This window comes from Lepidochelys olivacea, assembly GCF_965140295.1.
Source record: "Lepidochelys olivacea isolate rLepOli2 genome assembly, chromosome: 5".
NCBI lineage: Eukaryota > Metazoa > Chordata > Testudines > Cheloniidae > Lepidochelys > Lepidochelys olivacea.
The window spans coordinates 75,107,473-75,130,640 of NC_140415.1; the positions used below are offsets into that span (position 1 = coordinate 75,107,473).

The 23,168-nt window shown below is 40.8% G+C and overlaps 1 long non-coding RNA gene across 1 annotated transcript in view; it reads right to left on the reverse strand.

The window, feature by feature from the left end:
• Positions 1-606: 606 nt before the first annotated feature.
• The window catches only part of LOC311521126, a 495,541-nt gene continuing 472,979 nt past the window's right edge, over positions 607-23,168 (reverse strand). The window contains exons 14-15 of the long non-coding RNA XR_014711803.1: positions 2,283-3,154; positions 607-1,875 (exon numbers count right to left, since the gene is read on the reverse strand). This is a non-coding gene — a long non-coding RNA (uncharacterized lncRNA). The remainder of the gene's footprint in view (positions 1,876-2,282; positions 3,155-23,168) is intronic.

Here is a 23,168-nt window from a genome sequence, read left to right on the forward strand (position 1 = left end):
CAAGAAAAGGCATAGTAAGTTCATACAAGAAATTGCAATTTGTACATCAACTTTAAAACAAGAAAAATCAGATCACTTCACTAGCAAGCTATGTGTATTATAACTGCTTCAATCTCTATCAATAATAACCCCTTAAAGCTTACATTTTTTGGTGTGAAACTGACTGGTTTTGGTATTATTCATATTAGAATGAGAAATACAACAAATATATGGTAAATGTAATTCATAGAGCTGGTAAATGTCCATTTTGGACAGTCAACTGTAAATGCTCTCTACTCAATATAGCATTTATGTCTTGTTAATAGTAATGAGAGACATCTTGGTGACTAGTGGAAAGCAGGCTTCTGTGTTTTTGTCTGATTATATCCTGTTCTGACACACCAGATCATGGGGTACTAAAAATTTGTTAAAATCACCATAAAGTTTGATGCATAGCAGAAATACTGTACATACAGACACATGATGACACTTTGTGATATTTATTTATCAGTAGAAATAGACTTAATAAAGGATTTGTCTTCAGAAATAACAGTTTAATTACTGGTATCCTGATATTAATACATTAAGGAATATACAAATTTAAAAGTTTAAATGCAAAGGCTTTATCTCCAAACTACAGAATGAAATGGGATCCCTAAACCAACAAATATGTATCAGGCTTGCTATTATTTGCATGATTTCACAATGTGAGAGAGAAGAAAACAGGAACAACTGTTAACATGACTCTCAGTAGCTTTCAAGAAGTAAGCATGATAGACATGGTAAGGTAGAAAACCACATGGTTGATTCTGCTTTTGTTATGCCAGTGTTTCTCCACTGGGCTTCAGTTTCTTAAGTCTCTCTATTGTCATATGAGCTTAATGTAGTGGAGATTCAAACCCAAGAAAAGTCAGGATACAAATTAAAATGATTTGGCAATATAGTTGCCAAATTGAGACATCTGAAAAGCCTTTGAGTTTCTTTCTACCTGTGAATATTTGTTCCCTGCAAAGTGAAAAGCCAAAACACGTTTGCGGTCCTCGAACAGGACACTACAACAATGTTCTCCGTCTGCATGGAACACAGCAGTAGCAGTTAGCAAGAAGAGGGGAGAGAACGCTGATGAAAATTTGGTGTTTATGAAGGAATCCTTAAAGAGAAATGTCAGAGCCAAAGAAACACAGGGCCAGATCCTCACCATTTATACCAGTTGAGGATCTGCTTCACATTGTTAAAAAATACAACAACAAATAAATGTGAATAAAAACCAGGGTTGAAGAGAGGTAGATGGTGATGTATGTAGGAGGAAAAATTTGGAGAGGAGAAGGATCATACCAGAAATAGACCTAGAGAAAACATCTGCAACAAGCTGTGCCAGTTTAAAGGACTGAAAGGAATGCGGCAGAGGATATAGGAAAAGTAGCAGCATTGGGGTAGAATGTTTTTTTTCTCTTTAAATCATTACTACAACAGAAACACAATCTCTTTATTTCTGTAGAAAACGTGCCAGAAAAGTGAAGGAGGGCCTGCTACACACGGGAACACTGTCTGCTCCAAGAAGTCATTCAAATGAGAACCCCCATACCGGTGTGTGTGTGTGTGAGAGAGAGACAAACAGCTGTAGAGTACATAATCAGAAGCAGGAATAATGGAGTTGGAACATAAGGAGGGTGAAAATGAGACTAGAAGTATCTCAGAAGGGAGCAACTGCATGTGCCTTCTTGAGCTCCTGCATTTGCAATACGCCAAACTTACTTTTCCATTAAAGAGATGTCAGAGTTCTACAAAACCCCTGCCAGCAGCAGTACCCAAGACTTAGAACATTTCAGAGGCTCATGTATTCAGAGGCTCACAGTTGCTTTAAGAGGTTGGTAGAGCCATGGCTCTCAGGAAATTCTGCAACACAGGAAAAGAGGTACTTACAGTACATGGCCATTACTAGAGGGTGCAAATCATTTCACGAGGGTGCTTAACCTCTGGTACAGCAAACGGTGATGGCAGTTCCTCGGGTCATATCAAAATACTATACCTACCATATGAGGCAGAACCTCGTGGCATTTTGTCCCTCACAGCTGGGTACAATGCTTATCTGTCAAATGATTATAAGGCAAATTTTGTTCTATGTATATTAAAATACATATTTAAATATAGATCGCAGGACATTCCATGCATGATAAATGGCACAAAAGAAGTGCAAAGATGTTTGTAGGAGATGTAGACAAAGACCACTGATGATGGCAACATAAGCTGAGTTAAAGGGGCACTGCTGTTTTTATATTTTTTGATGTTATTCAAATATTTACCTTTATTGGCAAGATCCTTGGCCCTTGATCCAGATGCTCCATGCTATTGATGTATAGCCAGCTCTATGCCACCTGTTCTGACCCTCAGTGTAGGAGTTATGGAAAGTACATGGAGAAGGTGAGAGGAAGCCATTGTCACTGACATAACTCAGAACAACCTAAAGATCCAGACCTACCCCAGGACTGGGTGAGGAGATGGGTGGATCTCAGCAACCTTACTCCAACCCTTCCTCAGCTGCTGTCCAGTGTAAGCATGACTGAGCTGAGAACTGAGGCCTATGGGAATGTATTTTCACATAGCTTGTTCTGTTTAAATCTTTGTGAATATAAACTTTGGAGTCTGCCTTCTCCTAGGCCCCATCCTATAAGATTTGTGAACAGGCATTTAGGAAAAAGTAAACACTTGTTTTTGATCTTTGCAGAGACTTATTTTAAATTTTGCCTACAGATGGTAAAACCCACTGCCAAGTCTGAGTGCAGATAATTTTATGGGATAATTACCAACCTTACTAAAGTTTTTAGAGGCTAGTTATGAGGAGACTAAAGAAGTCTGAATTATAACTAACCACCTAAAATGGACAGGTAACTCCTTTTGACATTGGATCAGATTCTGGGCTGCATCTGAACTGTGCTTGGCTCAGCTTAAAAGGAGCAAGAGGAAGGAAACATTTTCCCCTACCTCAGTCCTTGGATGAGCCAGATGCTGGGTTGCTCTCCTGTCCTCTGTAAAGTAGTGCAGCATCAAGGTTGAGCTGTTTTATGCCAGTTGCTAGAGATCCCTGAAGGGCCATTCCAGCAGCTGATGATCACTGGGGGCAGGGACACCCCAGCCACACCTATTTCCCCATAGGTGCTCTCTCTTCACAGGGGAGCTGGAAGAGAAGATGCAGAAAGGGTAGTTGTGGGGATGAAGAGCCACTATGGCAGTCCTATGCTACAGGAAGATTTCCATATACAGGGGAGATCTTTCACTGGCTGGGTTTGCCAAGTTTACAGCTGTCTGTGTCTGGTAGACAGACACAAAATGGCCCCAGTGCAGCTGGGAATCTGAGCTTTTATTCTGATCTGCAAATTCATCATCATCATTATCACTCCCATAACTGTATTGGTCATTGGGGCATCATCACTGATGAGCAATCAACCAATTGTCTCCACTCCTGATGATGGTGTCTCAGTGCTTGAGTCTCCGTGAAGTCCACTCCTATGCACTCTTTTATCTTGTCAATCCATCTCTTCTTCTGCCTACCTCTTCTTCTCTTCCCCTGTACTGTCCCTTGGATGATCTTGGATAGGCCAGATCTTGTTACATGGCCATACCACTTCAACTTGCGCTTCTACGATTGTCAGAACGTCTTCATATGACCCCGAGCATGGGGTGATAATGTTGCGGACCTCTTCATTAGTGATGTGGTCAAAGTAATAGATGCCAAGGATTTTTACGGAAGCATTCATCTCTACTACCTGTATTTTCCATTCAAGTTATGCTGTAAGGGTCCATGTCTCACACGCATACAGAAACATGGAGATGAACAATGCGTGCAGCAGTTTCAGTTTGGATTCCAGGGAGATATTCTTATTCCTCCAAATTGGCTTTAGCTTTGCCACTGCTGCTGTTGTTTGTGCAGTTCTTGCCCGAATTTCTGCCTTGGATCCTTCATCAGTGATGATTGCCCCCAAATACTTGAACTGTTTCACTGTCTCCAGCTCTTATCCATTGATATGTGAGCTGATCCCATCATGTTTGTCATCAGCTTGATTTTCTCTGCACTGATTTCCACACCATATTTTGTGGCTAAAAGGCAAATTATTTTGACAATTGCAGGTTGCCTTTCTTTGACAGAGTGGTGATTAGTGACTGTGTCCACGTGGAGGGACACTCACCGGTCTGCCAGATCTTGTTGCAGATCTTGGTGAGTACATCTATTAATAATTATCCTCCAAATGTCATCAGTTTGGCTGGGATTGTTGGAAATACCTGTAGCCTTTCTGTTTTTGAGTGATTTCACAGCTGTCTCCACTTCTTCATGTAGTATTGGAAAGTCATCCTCTGTTGAATCTGGGCTGTCTAAGACACTAGGATCTCCATTTGTCTGGTGGTTGTATAGATCAGAGCAGTAGTTTATCCACCTATTGATGATATCCCTTTCTTCTGTAAGACTGTTCCCTTCTTTGTCTTGAATTGCATTAGTTTTGGTCCATCTTTCCTTTGTCAGATCTTTTACAACCTCGAAGGCTCATTTGCTATTTTTATTATTGATACACTCCAATTTTAGAGCATTGTTTTTCAATCCATATCTCCTTGGCCACCTTCATACCTTTTTTGATCTTTCTGCCAATAATACTGTATTTATCAGTTCCCTCATTGCTGTTCTTGACTCTCTTAAGTTCTCTTCTAATGTCACACATTTGTAATATTTCATTTGTGACCCATGGTTCTGTTGTCTTACCATGTTTCCAAGGATGTCCATTGCTACCTCATTCATTACAGCATTGAAATTGTTGGTCATTGTTTCTATGACTTTCTCTAGAGCAAGCAGCAGGGCAAATTTTCCATCGATCATTGCTTGGAATGTCTCTGCAATGTTTCGGTCTCTGAGTCTTTCTAAGTCAAACTTGATTCTGGTGGACTTTGGCCTGACGATTTTCCTTAGCCGCAGCCAAAAATTTTGCATCACAAGTCATGAACACTTCCCATATCAGCACCGTGAAAGCTCCTTGTTTTAGCTCTGTTAATCCCAGAACGAAATTGGTTTTGCACCATGATGTAGTCAATCTGGTTGTGATGTAGACCATTAGGTGTGTGCCATGTTGATCATCTGGATGCTTTATGTGCTCCTAATGTGTTTGCAAGAACCAGATCGTTATAGCAGGCAAACTCAAAGTCTCAATCCTCTCTCATTGGTTACCGCATTACAGAAAGGGCCACAATAATCTCGCCAATCTGCCTGTGCATTGGTACCCACTTTAACACTCCAATCTCCTTGTACAATCAGGATATCTTTCTTGTGTACTGTATCGATGATGTCTTGGAGCTGATTGTAAAAGTCTTCAATTTGCTCATCATCATAGCCTGTTGTTGGGGCGTAGACTTGTACCACTGTGATATTAAATGGTACTGCCTTTAGACAGATGGAAATAAGCCTGCTGGACATTGGGCAGCATCCTAATACTGAATTCTTGATATCTTTATGCACAAGAAATCCTACACGGTTGACATGTTTGTCCTCTCCATTGTAATAGAGTACACGGCCTTCTTCTGTTAGTGCCTCTCCAAAGTTCTTTCATCTGACTTCAGAGATTCCTAGGAGATGCCAGGTGTGTTTCATTTCGTACGTGAGTTCTTTCAACCTCCCTATTTGTCTCAATGTCCTTACATTCCATGTGGCTATGGTGATATCTCTTCCATAGATCCTCTTTGTTGGGGTTACACCAATAGTATACTTGTTGTGTCCGCCCTGGTGGGAGATAGATGGCGTGGTCATTATTAACCCGGGCTGCGATCAATCCAGTATGGACATCCTTGATGCTCATCATATGGTGTGTCTTGGGTAAATTTCTAACCTGGAAGAGCCCTTCCTTCTCCAGGTAGCCCCCTTTTAGTCACAATAATTTGCAAATTATTTCCTTGTTAAGAAGAAAAAACTTCAGAAAGGATCAAGTCACACATTCATTTACAACAGTTAAAACCATTTCCTTTTTGGACACAACAAGCTGTTTCTACAGTCAAGTTTACCTGTTACTGTGAACAGTTCTTATCTCTGAACAGTTTTGAAGTATTAAGTTCTCTAAATAATACATGCTTTTTTAAATATAGCAAACAATCATTTGCAAGTGCATTTGTTCCATTAAGTGAATCAAAAATATTTTCCCTTCTCTCTTTCTCAGGATTAAAACCTTTGGTGCAATATTCAAGAAGCATCTTAAACTAGTCCTATGATTCTAACCATTTAAAACCATTACAAAGTCTGCCTCTGACTTAATTATTTATCTGATTTAGATTATTTCAGAATAGGTGACTAATTCTCAGCTATTAACATTAATAACTCTTCCAAACTAATTAACATTGAAACTGCCTGGTTATCCCCAAATAATCCAACTCTCCATTAGAATCCTTCCAAAATAATCTGCACTGACTTTGACAGGGCTTTTTGTTATTTTGAAAATATAATGTGAGGCAAGATTTCTTTTCAGAAGTATTGACAATAAGGACTTCAGTTCTCTCACTGAAGGTTAATACAAAGGCTGAGATTGAAAGCAGTCTCCAAAACAGTACAGAACATTTTTTTTTTTACAAATTAAGTGGTTATTCTGCTTTGCAAAGTCTTCTGATGGAGATGTTCAGCTGACATTTAAGGATCAGCTGGCAACTAGAGCCGCAGATTTGTGTAGCAGATATGAGATTGGAGCTATATCATTTCTAGTTGTCCCCCTGATTTCTCAGTCTGAACACTTATCTCTGTCCCTCTCAAAGATTGTCTGGGATGATCTCTGGCACTCCATATTCTGGCTTTCTTCTCATCCTCAGACATTTTGAGTCTTTGTCATGCCAAGGATATGCCTCCCAGAACTCAGACCACCTCTTTGCCAGTCACATCTGATTACACATCTGCCTCTTGTACCATACTCCACCACTGGAGTCCACTCTGAAACTACACTCTTAGAATGCCTCATGCCACAAGAGGCTAATCTTTGATTCACTCAGAACTCCTCAGGTTAACATGTGCAGGTTTAGGAGTTTTTCTTTCCAATTTCTGGCAATTTCTCAGAAGCATACACTGTTTTTCTTGCTACACCTATATTCCTCTTAAGTTTATTTACATGTTCAGGCAATAAAATTTCTTTGCCATTTTCTCAAATATCCTTTAACCGTTTTCCCTTTATGTATTATAGTGTTAACCTGGCACCTAGGAGTCCTAGTCATGGACCAGAATCCACTGTGCTAGGTGCTGTACAAAGACAGAACAAAAAGACAGGCTCTGCCTCAGAGAGCTGACAATGCAAGTATAAGACAACAGGTGGATACAGAAAGACCAGGGAGTACAAAGAAACAACAAGACAACATTAGACTGCACGATAGGCAGTGGTATCTGTACACCAGCAATCTAATTGTAATTTTTGTAGGACTTATGGCGAAGAAGAATTTTAAGGAGGGCTTTGAAGGAGAAAAATGAAGTGGCTTTGCAGATATTTACAGGGTGCTTCTCCCAAATATGAGGGGCAGCAGGAGAGAAACCACAAAAGTGCTTTTTTGAAAACGTAACCAGTGGGCAATAGAAGTTGCCATTATTGGCCAGTCAAAGACTGGGAACTGCTCTCTCAATAGTGAATGAGAAATGATAGGTAGGGTGGGACTGGGGATAGGACATGAAGGCCTTTGAACTTGAAGACAAGGGGGCAGTGGAGGGATGCAGAGAGGGTGACATGGTCAAAGGAACGGTCTAGGAAAATAATCTTGGCAGCAGCATCCTGAAAGGATATGGCGGGGGGGGGGGGGAATGCATTTGTCAAGGCTAGAGAAAAGGATGTTGCATTAATCAAGGTGATGGCAGCCTGACGAGAGTTTCAGCTGTGTAGATGGATAGGAAAGGCCGTATCTTTGAGGTGTTATGCAGATGGAATCTGCAATATTTAGTCATAGCCTGAATGTGAGGAGTTAGAGAGGTTTGAGTTGAAGATGATGTCTAGGTTACAGACCTGAGTGACTGGCAGGATGGTGGTGTTGTCTTTTAGTGTGAGGACTTGGGCTGGATTTAAAGACTATCATTTACATAAACTGTTATAGAGCAAGATGTTACTGATGACGATATTTGAGCATCTCTCTTTTCTTCACTGGTCACCTCTGGTTTGCTGCTAAACTTAGCTGAGTCCATTTTAGCCTCCTCTCTGTGAAGAGATGGGCTAACAAACAAGACTCTTGCTGCTGACCTTTTCTTTCTTTATTTCATTTTGTTCCTTTCTTCTCTACCTAGTGCACCATAACACATACTTTCTCCAGGCTTCCATCTATTATTACAATTTATTTGTATTAGAGTAGCACCCAGAGGTCCAATGAGGTTGGGGACCATATGTGTTAGGCACAGTAGAAATAGTGAGTGCCTCTGGTCTGTATTTCCTTCTATAGCCGATATCTATAGGGTCAATTTCTGCCTTCATGTGTGTACACATAAGCCCTTTTGTATACAAGGGAAGCTGAATGCTTAACTAGGGCAGGGTTTCACCCATAGTACATATTTCATGGCATAATGTCTGTATTTCATTATTAAAAGTAAGTATTTTATTATAATGTGACTATAATTTCCATATGCTATCTATGAATTCCCCAAAAGCATCTCAGACTTTTCTCAGCTGAAATATCATACTCTACCAAAATAACTAGAAATTCAGAGCAGCTGGCTTGTTTGCAGAGAAAGATGCTTCATGTTGAATTTTTGAATGAAACACAGCCTCAGAAACGTGTAGCAGTGTTTCACTTGCATTTTAATACTGTGGCTAATATACAGCTGTGATGTGTCTCAACTCCAATCTCACCGCAAAATTCCTGAAAACAGTTTTACAGAAATTTTAACACCTTCTAGCACATGTACAATTTTCCGGTGATTTGGAAAAGTATCAAATACTCTCTCAAGTCTCTGAAGCATTCCAGAGGAACTCCGAATACAGTATGAAGAAAAGTATATTTCAGCCATTGTGTCCACCAAAGAAGGACAAAACACTGAATATGGATTTCCCCCTAAACCAGAGCTCTCAGAGACATACGCTATTTTGCCATTAAAACTAAGCACATGGGGCCAGATTTTGGCCCCCACTAAGCTTTCTGTATGCTGCTCTAAGGCCAGCAGAAAGCTAGCTTAACCAACTCCTTGGAGATTTCCTCACTGTAGGGAATAGAATGTAGCCAATGAATTGCAGGTGAAGGAGGCATGACCGGAGCATTAATCTCCAGCTGTTGGAATGGTCTCTTGGACTGCTTTAAATGACACTGGGAGGTGAACTGGCTTCTGCCAAGATTTGGGGGTGGGGGAAATCAGTGGGATGTAAAGGTATCCTTAAACCACATTTTGCCCTCACTCTTCAGCTGAATGACAGGTTTCAGAGTAACAGCCGTGTTAGTCTGTATTCGCAAAAAGAAAAGGAGTACTTGTGGCACCTTAGAGACTAACCAATTTATTTGAGCATAAGCTTTCGTGAGCTACAGCTCACTTCATTGGATGCATACTGTGGAAAGTGTAGAAGATCTTTTTATACACACAATGCATGAAAAAATGGGTGTTTACCACTGCAAAAGGTTTTCTCTCTCCCTACCCACTCTCCTGCTGGTAATACCTTGATTATCATACACATTGTAAGGAGAGTGATCACTTTAGATAAGCTATTACCAGCAGGAGAGTGGGGTGGGGGGAGAGAGAACCTTTTGTAGTGGTAAACACCCATTTTTTCATGCTTTGTGTGTATAAAAAGATCTTCTACACTTTCCACAGTATGCATCCGATGAAGTGAGCTGTAGCTCACGAAAGCTTATGCTCAAATAAATTGGTTAGTCTCTAAGGTGCCACAAGTACTCCTTTTCTTTCTTCAGCTGAAGCTGAGGATTCAGCCTATTATTCAGATTTAATTTAAAACAGGGTGCATAACTCCTCTTAGCAACACAATATCTCGTTGCTGTTATCTCAGGTCCACTGAAAAGTCATATTTTCTTCTGCCTTTTAGTTTTCTCTGCTAGTCCTTGACTCTATATGTGATTTCTAAGGATTCTCCCAGGACTTTTATGAATCATTCTAGTTGTGGTCTTATGGAGAGGACACTGAAGAAATCTCTCTGGGTGATAGGATCTGAATGGGGTCCAAACCAAAACTTCAGATCAGAACTGCCCTAAGCTTTGGGGAAGTTTACATCTGAAGCCTATGACTGAAACTCGGGTGACTTGCTGTAAACAGTGAGCACACAGACCCAGCTGAACATTCAGATTTACAGACTTTTGAACTGTTCTAGAAATTGTTAATGAGTTCCAGTGGAGTTAACCCAACACACAAGTAGGAAAGTCAATGATCTAGTATCAAAGTCTATGTGCTACTTGTATCTCTAAATTGTTTAGACTACTAATATGTTTACATGGAAAAATATTTTTTACTTTATCAGGACTATGCACATGTGCTTGTATGGAATGGGCCCTGGATTAATCAGAAATATACTATTCCTTAATGCCCAAGGCTACAGTATGTAGGAACTACAGTGAGCAAGATTAGCACTCATATATGATATGTATCAATATGAAATATTCATATTTTAATACCTTACCAGTATCTTAGCAACTTTTCTGGCCCCTTTATTAGCTCAGTATGATATAGATCTTTTAGATCTTTTTAGATCAATGCCAGTATGATATAGATCTTTTCCTTGTCACTTTCACCATACTGCTGCACTATACAAATATAGTAGTAAGCAATTTATACAAGTAAAGAGCCATATCATGCTAATATTTTGATAGTAAATTAGTAAAGGTTTATGCAACTGATTCAAGAGTGAGGAAAAAATGGTAATTCAATAATTTGTTTGATTGATCAAAACCACCCAACTGTGCTGCTGTTAGCATAAGGGTTGTTTGTTGAAAAGGTGTTGGAAGAAATCTGGCTGGGGGGTAGCTTAATTACTTTGAATGGCAAGATAGATTTTTCCCTGGCTGACTCTCTGAAACTGCCAACACCTTGCAGTGAATGCACTAACTTGTCACCAGTGGTGACCTGGTTTTAATCCATTTCAAGTGAAATGGTTTGGGAGGTCTCAATCTATCCCCTCCTGTCATATTTATCCACATTCTAAAACTACATACCAATCTGAAACAGTAGACAGGACCTGCTGTAGGTAAGGAGTAAGGTAAAGGGTAGGAAAGGTAAGGTGCACTTACAGAGATGTGGGGGGAAAGTTGCACAATGCCATAACCTGCTCTCTGCCTCTGATTTTCAATAACCCCACAATATCGTTGAATAATATTAAGGAGATTCTGGACATAGTGCTCTATCATATCTACAAGCATTTCATTGTATTCTATTATACTACTGAATCATGTTTGTAATAAACACAGCTTGGAAAATGACTCTTGTATTTTACAAAAATATGTATGTACAAGTAGTAGTACAGGAACCACTTGGACAATTAAAGTACAGATGTTCTTTTTCTGTTACTTGAGCAACTGTCATATTTTGCTGATAAATTTAATCTTATTGTCCCTTTAGCAAGTTGTTTTTTTTAAATAACAGAGACTTCAATCTTCCTTTCCCACTGTGTTAAAATGGAGGTTTCCTTTTGTGCATACAATCATGTAGTCAAACCGCTTGGCTCACACTTGGATGTGTGAGAAGAATATACATACAATCCTTGAGTGTAGAGACAAAAATAGCTTCTTGAATCCAATACGCTTCCCACACCTACTGCTGAACCAGTCCCATGGCAGGCAGGCCTTTCTGGGGCTGTGGAGAAAGTGGCAGGCTCTTTCTCAGAGGAAGTAGGGCTAGAAAATACCACTTTGATTAACCTGGATTTTACACGCTTGCTCACTCCATCATTCCCACTAGCGGTACATTTAAGGTTTTTTTTTTTTTTTTTCTTGAAAATTTCCATTTAAGGTGTCTTTCCCCCCTTCCTTAGTCAGTCTGTTCTGTTGCCCAGTTGTGCTGAAAATATCCTTAATATCTGGGGTGATCATATTTTCCCAAAGGGAAAACAACACTGCAAAGGGCTGGTCTGAGGACCTCTCTCCCCGCCATGCTCAGCGTTTGCCCTAGCCCCTCTGCCGCCCACCTGCATGGGGCCAGCCTGAGGTTCCCTTCTCCCCCCGCCCCCCTCCATGCTTGGGCCTGGCCTGAGCCCCCCATGCTGCCCCATCCACATTGGGCTGGCGTTGTTGCTTCCCCCAGCATGTTCCTTTGCACCGTGCTAAGGGTTGCACCCCAATTTTTTGACAAAACTGTGCATTTCTCCAGTTTGCTTTTGCCAACTGATGATCAACTGGCAAGAGTAAATGGGACAAATGCCCAGTTTTGCCAAGGAATTTAGGCTGAATTTAACCTTGAAGGAATTTAAGCTGTGATCACATGGACCCTGGGCCTTCTTTTTTCTAGACTATAAAAATTTAGTGTCTTCAGTCTTTCATCTTATGACATTCTTTGAGCACTATAACATCTTTGTTGCCTTTCCTTGTATTTTTCTTGTTACTTTTATCGCTCCATTCAGACTAGTGCGGATCTGGGCCGCAGTGTCTCGTCTGGCCAGTTCTTGGATGCTAATTCTCCAAGGAAAGCACAGGTGGGATCCTTTAAGATGAATGGCAATATATAAATGTAAACTATAATTATCTCCTCATTTTTATTCATGGTGATCCCCTATTGATATTTCTGAGAGCAACACTGGCCCTTTTTTTTTTTTTTTTTGCAATGATTTTTGCATTGCAAGATTGTTAATCCGAGTCCTCAAAGTCAATGTATTCACTCCATGATAACTTTTTATAGTATTTCTAACTGGCAGCAGAAGCCCAAATTCTATGTCTATACTACAAAGATAAGTCGAACTATGGTAGGTCAACTTATGGTCACCACATTAATTAGTGGAGTAGCTGATGTCTACACTACCCTCCTGTCAGTGATGTGCATCCTCAACGGAAGAGGGCAGTGTGGGGGGCTGAAAGCCAGGCGTTTCAGCTCCACACAGCTCCCCACCGGGAGCCCAGCTTCCCCTCAGGGTTTCTCACTTCTGGGGTGGAGCTTCATATCGGGAGTCAGGTCCGCTGCCGTGCTCCACGCAGGGAGGCGGGACCTCGGGGGCAGCAGGGCTCCCAGTGGGGAGCCCAGGTGGCAGCTCAAACTTGGAGATTGGACGGCTGCCCGGCTTGAGGCAGACAGCAGGTGGCAGCCCGGGAGCCGGCTTTCTTGTCAATTTCACGGCTCCAATGGAACTCTTAAATTGACAAGAATGACAGCCAACAGCCCATGTAAGTAACACAGTGTCTACACAGATACTGCATCACCCTAACTACACCGACATAAGCCCTACACCTCTCATCGAGGTGGTTTTATTATGTCAGCATAATAGGGAGTTACATCAGCAGGAGGAGGGTTTCAGCATGTACACCTTTGCTGCTCAGTGGACAAAACCTTTTGTTAAGTTTCAGAGTAACAGCCGTGTTAGTCTGTATTCGCAAAAAGAAAAGGAGTACTTGTGGCACCTTAGAGACTAACCAATTTAGTTGAGCATAAGCTTTCGTGAAAGCTTATGCTCAACTAAATTGGTTAGGCTCTAAGGTGCCACAAGTACTCCTTTTCTTTTTGTTAACAAGGCCCACCTTTCCTCTCCTCTCTCCTTTTCTGATAGGCTTTTTATTACATTGCCCAGTTTGCTGACTGATGTATGAGGCTTTGAGTTATTTCCTTCCTCCAGAAGCAAAATACATTGAAAACAGACTCTGTAACAAAATGATCCCCCCACTACTCAGTCCTTGATGTATGTAGATGTTGGGTCTGAGTTCTGAATGGTTAACTAGATCTTGCCTAACTAGCCTGTACAGCCTCACACTCTCAGCTTCCAGATGCAAAAAGCCAATTTACTTGTCATGGCTTTGTCCTGAACCCCTGTAAGTGCCTTCTAATGACAGCTTGACAGTTTTAGTAGTATTTTTAAATTGCTAAAAACAGGCCAAGTCTGTCTAAACATAGCCTATTCACCAGCTCTCGTCAAAACAATTCTGTTTTTTTTCTACATGACGATCCAGCAGACCATGGAAACCGGCTACACAGATTCTATTTATTTTAGTCCAAAACTGGGCCCTCAGGCTAAGAGCAAGTCTACCAAGCAGTGGTCACATTAAATACTGTTTCACTGTCTCATACAGAAACAGGGCCTCTCTTTGAGAGGGAAATTGTCAGCAAAAGCAACACAATCAGATGCCATGGAGCAGACTATAAAACATTACAGGCCAGATCTCCTACTATAGCTGAGGATTGCTTGTGTAGCCAAGTATGGAGGGGTGCCAAGGTGTCTGTAATCTATTTTTGCCCCCTCCCACAATCCTCCTGTAGCCTGTCTGCATTCCACTAATGTTCTGGTGCAAGTTAGAGCTGCCTAAAAGGCAGTTGCCCAAGAGAGTTGTATACACTTTAGTTCAAGCTATTTCTTCTAGTCTCCCCGCTAAGTAAAGGAAAGGGAATGAAAAAGGAGACCTCTATTAAGAAAAGTGGAATAGAACATACAAATAATGTATTATTGCTTTAGTGCTGGTCCGGAGAACCTCATGTAACCAGGATCCTCCTTTGTGCAGGGGAATGGAATCGTGGTTTAATATTAAGAGCTAAATTGTCAGATGTTCTGTACATGTGGGAAGCACAACAACAGGCTGCCCTCAGGAGCAGCCTTGCCTCCCTGTTCCTTCCCTGTTCTGGAGAGGACATATGCTGGGCCAACCCTATAACTATCTCAGTGTGTGCCCCCACACTCACTATGGGGTGAAGTCAAGGCTCTGCCTATTCCTCACTCCTTCCTCTTGCTCCCCAAGCATGGGGGTGAGATGAGGTAGTAGAACTCTATGGAAGCTGTTTTCCCCCATGCGTCTCTCTGCAATGTTAGTAGCTGGTGTAACACAGTAAGGAAGCACCATATGCCCCCATACTATCCAGCATGGGCACCCAGCACAGGCCATGATCTGGCCCTAAGGGAACATCTGGGTTATTTTCTTACTCACTGCAGCTTATAATAGTATATGTTAGTAGCTCCAAGTGGCAACAATGGACATATGTTGAGGAAAAAAATAAGGCCTGAGGTCTAGATGAAAGACCATGTGCACAATTGCATACTTATATATTTTAGGCAAATATCACAAATGTGCATGCAAATACATCTTAGATATCTGATAGGTATGAGAGGCTTTGAGCAATTTCTTCTAAAAGGATACTGTTACTTTATGGATTATGTTATACTCCTTTTTATGAAGCACCAAGAGTTGGAGACCAATTTTCTAAATAAATAAATCAATTAATAGCAAAGCCCAGTTTTCCAGTTTTCTGCATTCAAACTGAGCAACTCTTCCTCACAGTATCTGATGCACATGGTTATATATAACCACCTGAGAGCTCAATCCAGCACCAATAAAATAAAGGAAGCTTTGCCTTTGAATTGTATGGGAGCAGGATCAAATACAAAATGTCCATGTGTGAGTACTTTGTCTAATCCATAATAATTGGCTATGCAATTATTAGGTGTAAAATTGTGTGCATATCACAGATTTTTTCCCCAAAATGGCTAGAAATGATTACAAAACCTCCTATTATTAGTAAGTAAAAATGAATGCTCAAAGTTAGAGATAAAATAGACATGCTTGGCCATTGCCTTCTTCCCTTTGCCAATTCATTTTGTTGGTGGAGGATAGGGAAATGATAACATTTGCCAGGAGAAATAACCTCCAACCCAGACTGGAAAGCATGCTTGCTGTTTCACTAGGTTCTAGAAAAGAGAATCAAGGAGAAGCCTCACAAAAATCATAAGGAAGAGCATGAGATCCCAAAGGAAGTGACTCCCAGGAAAAGTTGAAGAGTCTGCACATAAATATAGTGGAAGGGTAGACTAGACTGAAGTCTAATACAACACAATACAATATTAATTTTATACAGATGAAAAGCACTAATATAAGAGATATTGGAATCATACCTATCAGAGAATAAGTAAACAAAGCCAAAATGTAAATGAATTTCATTGTTTTGTTTTAATTATTTCAAATTACTTTCACGACCATGGAGACCCATTAAAATTAGTGGAGCAGTTGACCCATTGCACAAAGCATTTTTGTGAACATCTTGTGGTTTTACAATGAAACTCTAATATGGGAGTTGGTAGCAATAAATACAATAGACACATTGATTATATCCACTCTAACTGAAGGACATAGGTGGGATTGGTTGCATATTTCTGTGTGTAGAAATCAGCTCGAGGCACAGATGAAAACATTCCCCACTCTTGGCTGGAATTTTATTTACCATTTTTCCATGTTCTCCTGCCAAATAACAGGACTAAACTGGAGGAATGGCTGACTCATATGTGGGTTGCATGCTGCCCTTGTCAAAGACCACTGAAGCAGTGCAGGGTAATTAGAAGTAAAATAAAGCAAAAAATTATTTCCAGAGGAGGACTCAGTTTTCAATGAATTGGCTTTATCTTTTACACCCTCTGTGCAGGGAACTCCTTTTGACTTCAGTTGGAATTCTGCATGTGCACACATTCCGAGACCAGTCCCAATGCCTACTATGTGCATTCCTCCCAAAAAATCTTATTTCCTTAAACACAACTAAAATGACTAATGCAGCTGAAAATAATAGGCCAGTCCTGCTTTAACTGCTCTTGTCCCTGTTCTGATGAATACCCAGGTGGCATAAAGCTGCTGTAGCAATTCACTAATGTCTGACTGACGCATTGTATTGTACTTGTGTGTAAGTAAAATTGAGAATATGCCATTCTCTAAAGATTACTGTTGTTGCTTGTATTCTGACCTCAGATGAGTTACTGTCATCATTCAGATACAGTGACCAGAGGATGTGAAAACACACACACGCTTCCCTATAAGGAAAAACAGTTAGAGGCTGCACATTGTTTAGGTGCGTAGTTTTGTTCGATATCATACCCTCCTTAACCCTGAAAAATGTAACCCAAGAATTCTTAGTAAAAACTTGAATAGAGTTTTTTTCTCCTAAAAATACTTTTGATCTTTTCCTTTCCCATATCCATGTATCTGGATTCCATGCAATAGACATTCAACTTTTATACTATAGATGCTTTAAAAAACAAACAAACCCTGAGACATACATGATTTTCAAATACAGTTGTGGGGGCACAGGTCCATAAAGTAAGAAGTGTGCAAAATCCAGATGGTGATCATGTTACAAGGAATGAAAGGAAAGCATAAAAACCAAATGCTAATATTTTCTCCCGCCTCCCTCCCCATTCAGAAGAACAGGTACATTGTGCTGTGAAAAGGCTTACTGAAGCATGCAACTTGATAATGCTTTAGGCAATACATCAAGTTCATTGAAAATTTTTTATAAAGCACAGCATTCAAAAACACTTCCTTTTTTTGTCTTCAATGTTTTTGCTTTGAGACAGATTTAAAAATAAAACCAACTAGAGATGGGTTCAGGTTGCTTGAGATCCAAAATATTCCCCAGTTCCCCCAGACTTTGGGAAAGTTTGCATCTGCATCCAAACTTGGCAATTTGGGCACATCTTTAAAATTAAGATTTCTAAAATAGTTACTAAATTCCGACAAACGTTACATTTTATGTCATGTGTTTAATTGGCTCAATCCTTCAAGACCCTGGCCTGTTCTGTCCCCAGTCCAGCAAAACACTTAAGTTCATGCATAACTTTATGCACATCTCAGCACCTTGTAGAAACAAGCCCTGTGACTCCAAAAGTCTCTCAATAATTTGTCAGAAGAGATTACTTCCATCAGTTTGTCTTCTTGATGATCTAGGGCTATATTCTCCGATGCATACTTACACTGAAACTAATAAACCTAGTAGTGGTGGAGTAAGATAGACTCAAGTAAAGGTGAGTAGATTCTGGCCCTTAAGAAAAGTACTGTTGCTATATCCCTGTTGCTATTGAAGTGTTTCCTTCACAACTAGTTTGTGAGCTCACTGCTGTTAGCTGATTAGGCTTGCTCTTTTCTTTATTAGTTAGATTGTGGAAGCAGCCAAAAATATGCTGTCACTTTCCAAACACAGATGTTGACAGAGTCCCCGCCCTGATGAGCATTCTGTCCAAAATGACAAGACACAGAAGGCTGGGAAAAAGGGATACATCATCTAAGCAAAGTGATCATGGTGCAGAAACTGGTAGGAACACATGCTCTCAATTATGAGTAGGATTTTCAAAAATACCTGAAAGAATTATGTGTCCTGCAAGACAATGGGAGTTGGGTGACTAACTTCCTTAGTTGATTTTGAAAATCTCTACTTATGTGATTGCTTGTTATTTTTATTTTCAAATAGATACAGGAAATTCCCTTCTACATCTGAAGTCTTAAAGTACCAATGTGGCTTACCATTAAATTTGGATTGTCAGGAAATTCAGACTGACACCACTCTGGTTTATCTCATAATTTTTCTTTTTAAAGAGTATCTGGCCTTGCTGGATCTCATTAGAAAGAGTGCAGGTCATTTAGGGTCCAAACCAGCTTCACCTAGAGTTAATGGAAAGGATTCCCATTGATTTCAAGGAGAGTCTGACCCAAATGCAGCCCCTGGAATTTGAAAATCCAGCCCAATCCTTTGGGACTGGAGCAAAGACACAGAAATACACAAGGCTGAATCACACTAATCTAGCATAGAGGGAGTCAGGCTCATAGAATCACTGAAATTGGAGAGAGAAACAAACAGCCATCTTATCCATTCCCTGCCTATATAGGATTGTTCCCTCTAACATATGTTTGAGCGCTTGTCTGTTCCAGTTTTAAAATGTTTCAGGTAATGTCACTTCCACCAAATCTCTCGGAAAGCTACTGCAGTTTCATACAGCTCACTATTTTGAAACATTTCCTCATAGCCTAACTTTTGCTCAGATTCTTTCAATTATTCCTAAGCAACTTCTTTACTATCTTGGCATTTTCACCCTTCAAATTACTTGTACACACTTAAAAGCTGAAATTATCTTGCTCTTTCTTACTTTCCTCAAGAGTCCCCCTCCCCCGCCCCCCCCACAGTGACTATCATTTCTGTTGCCTGAATTCCCCAAAGGTTGAACATACCTTGCTGGTGCCCTGGACTGCTGTATTCTAGGTACAGTGACACCTGCTGGATCCACCTCTGACAAATCAGTAGGGAAGAGCAAGCAGTGGGGACCAAGTGGAATCTTTTCAAGTCTTTCCAAAAGGGTTCTGACAGGTGAGGACTGAACCTCAACTCAGCATTTTTAATGCTTTTTTGACATGGTAATTTCTTTGCAAAGAAGATACCAGGCAGGGAGAGAAAAGGATTGAATTATTTAACACAGTTTGTAGAAGCACCACATTCAACTACTTCCCTCCCTCCCCTGGTCGGGGGGTTAGTTTTGTTATATCCATCATTAATCAAGGAGAGGAAAGACTTACGGAAGCCTAATAAACAATATTTATATTTACTTACCTACCTGATTTTCTTTATTCTTGTCCTAGCCCATTCCCTATCTCCATGAGCAAGGTGATGGTCAGAAACCACTTAGATGTTAGAGTACAGCCAGGATTTGCATAAACACCAAGCCTCACTGTTGGAATTCCCTGTTCCTCAGTGGGTGGTTTGTTAGGGTTTCATACCTTCTATGATTCTATGAATACATGTACATGGAGAGTCTTCTCTAGTCTGGCCTATAGATTCCAAGTCTTTTCCAGGATTCTTACTTTTATCACAAGATTGAAGGATGAAGCTCTCTATGCACAATCAGTGCCCTGACTCCACATGTACCTTGCTTAACATAAATGCTGTTCACAGTGCTACTGTGGCTAACTTCTCACGAAGGGCCAAATCTTTCTTCTGGCAGACTCCCACTGAAGTCACTGGGAACTTGCCTGAGTAAGGACTCAGGAAAACCTGACAGAGAACCTCAGAGTCTGGTCCAACATGAAGGGATGGTCCTTAGCTTCCTAAAAGGCACAATAATTGATAGAAATTAATTGTCACAAATGCCAACTGGCACCTGGCCCTTCTGGACTTATTACAAACAGGCTGATTTTTTGTACACGTATAGATTATTTCTTGCTGTCCTAGTGTTTTCTCACTTTTAATTTTTAGTCTGATTTTAATAAAACTCACTAAGCAGGTTTTCCCAAGTTACCATAGCGGTAGTAATAACTTTCCTCAGTCTACAAGGCAAATCTATACTATGCTTCCTATGGCAGTCCTGGGGAATGAGACCATTTGGATAGAAGTTGGTTCACAGCATGATTGAATTGAAGGTCTCTGATTTCAGTTGCCACAAGTACAGAAAAGGGTACCAATTTCCCTTAAAGTTTAGTTCATGACCTAACCTATTTTTACTTGTTATACCAGTACATCCACATAAAAACATTCACCTCCAAAATGGTTGGTCAGCAAATAATATAAGATTATATTACATTATATACATTAATAAAGAGTATTTAATCAACCCCTGATGTGGGTTTACATTTGGATAAATAATTGGGATATTCAGCTGAACACAAATTAACATTCTTGCCTTTCACAGTTTTAGCTGTAATGTGCATATTGATATTATAATTTCATCTTTTTATATTTGAGATCTTTCAAACCATTGCGAAGTTGGATAAATCAAATGTATACGTATACCGCAGGGTCTCAGTGTTTGGAGGACGTTTCTAGCAGAGATCCATGTGGGTCTGATACCATGCAATATTTTCATTAACGGATCTTGGAGTGGAGAGTGTGCTTGAAAAATCTGTGGATGACACTAAGTTGGGAGGAGTTATAAGCACTTTGGGGGACAGGATTAGAATTTAAAATAACCTTGACCAGTTATCCAAGAAGAATTCAATGAAAACAATTGCACAGTATTACACTTAGAAAGGAAAAAAAAAAGCACAAATACAAAATGGGGAATAACTGGCAAGGTAGTAGTTCTGCTGAACATTATCTAAGGGTTACAGCAGATCACAAATTGAGTTTGAGTCAGAAATGTTATGCTGTTGCAAAAAAGGCAAAATACACTCTAGTATAATAGGAGTGCTGTATGTAGAGCATGGGAGGTAATTCTTCTCATCTACTCAGCACTTCTGAGGCCTCAGCTAGAGTATTGCAGTTTGAGTGTTGCACTTCAGGAAAGACATCACTATAGGGAGGCTGCCTCCAAAGTGAGCCCTCATGATCTCAGAGTGGCCCAGCAAGTGGCCCCTGCCTTGATTTCCCTCTTCTAGGGCACTCACAGTTCCCCTCTTCTTAATTGGGGATCACCTACCTGAATTTTCCACCATATGTGAAAAGGCGACCCCACCTGGAACAGCCTCTAGCATCTGGCTGCGGCAGAACAGTTCTGCCTCCGTTTCCCTGCACGTGGAGTCCCCAGTAAATCCGTGTAAGCTTCCTAAATATAAATAGCCTGTTGTGGGATTAATTTATTACAAAAATCCTCGAACCACAATTCATAATTCTCAGTAAAGTCCAAACAGTACATTTAATCTTTCCAGTCTCAAAAGTCCATCAACATCACGTACAGCTCTGGCATCTCATGCCTCATTTCTCACATACAGCTCTAGTATCTGTCACTATGCATCACCTCAAGCTCCCTAGTTGGGGTGCATCTTTGCCCCCTTTCATTCTCAGGTCTGCCCCTAGCCCTCACCTGGAGACATCAGTGGGTTCACCACTCTATCATTCAACCCTCTCTGGCCCTCTGACTTCAGCTCTTTGGCTCAGAGAAACAGCATGGATCCACCTCTACTGCTTTCAGCCCTCAACCGTCTCTGGCCATGGCTGTCTGGCCTGGGAAAGTTTGTAGGTGACGCCCTGACTACCTTCTGCTTTCACCAGCCTGACCTGGATCCACTGTCTAGCTAGGGACCTCTCACCTCTCCCTCCTTCAGGGACATCCCTTTCCTGAAGCTCTTGGCCCAGCTCTGCTCCTGAGCTCCCTCTCTCACTCTCTGCTTCTCTAGATATCCGCATCTCTTCTCTTGCTCTCTCTGGACTCTTGCTTCTGAACTCTCTCTTGCTTTTGGGTCGTCTCTCATTGATAATTCCCAGGGACAGCCCTGTCCTCCTCATTATACCAAACTAAGGCACACCTGGATTGCAACAAGAGAGCCGAACCCAATTTTGTTTCAAGGGCCAGTTATGCTGTTACTAAGGGGACAAATTGGAGAGAGGCCAAAGGACAGCAACAATATGATAAAAGGTTTAGAAAACCTGACATATGAGGAAAGGTTTAAAAAAATTGTACATGTGTGGTCTTGAGAAAAGAAGACTGAGTGGGGACCAGATGGCAATCTTTAAATATGTTAAGGGCTGTTATAAAGAGAAAGGTGATCATTATCTCTGTCCATTGAAGATATTACTTCTTGTCCTTGGCTTAATCTGCAGCAAGGGAGATTTAGATTAAATGTTGGGAAAAACTTTCTAACTATAAGAATAGTTGGCCCTGGAATAGGTTATGGAGGGAGGTTGTGGAATCCCTGTCACTGGAGGGTTTTAAGAACAGGTTGGATAAACACCTGTCAGGGATGGTCAAGGTTTAGTGGTTCTGCCTCAGTGCAGGTCCTGATTAGTGCAGGAGGATGGACTAGGTTATCTCTTGAGGTCCATTCTAGCTTTACATTTCTATGATTCTGTGCTGCACTTTGTAGTGGGAAAGAGGTCCCAGTACCTGGATTATATTTCTCTCCCTGTGAAACTTGCAGTCCCACCCAGCCCAGAGAACAAGAGATGGGGACTGGGCAAGTAACTGACCTACATCAAATTGTTTTCAATGTTTAAACAATAATCCCTGTTGTTGGGGACTCTAGTTTCTATAATCTTTTAAAGTCCCTCAGAAGAAAGGGAGACCTTATTTTATCAGGTGGGGAGAAAGAATCTAAGGGATTGAAGTTTTGTCATCTTCAGTCCTTTCGTACACAAAATGGAAAGTGAGTATATGCATTCTAGTAGCCATCCTTTGAAAACTAGGCATCTTTAAGATGTCTCAAACTGGGCCCCCCGAGCTGAGACTCCCCAAATCATTAGTTACTTTTGAAAATGTGGAGGCCTCTCAGTCTGATATGGGTTAATACTGAACTTTTCCCTTTGAAGCAAACTATAATGAAGCAAAATCCCAATTACCCAAAGATCTCGGGGGAACCCAAAAGCTTCAGATTGGCTATTCTGATTATTTAAACCTCAGTCTATGTGTTAGTGG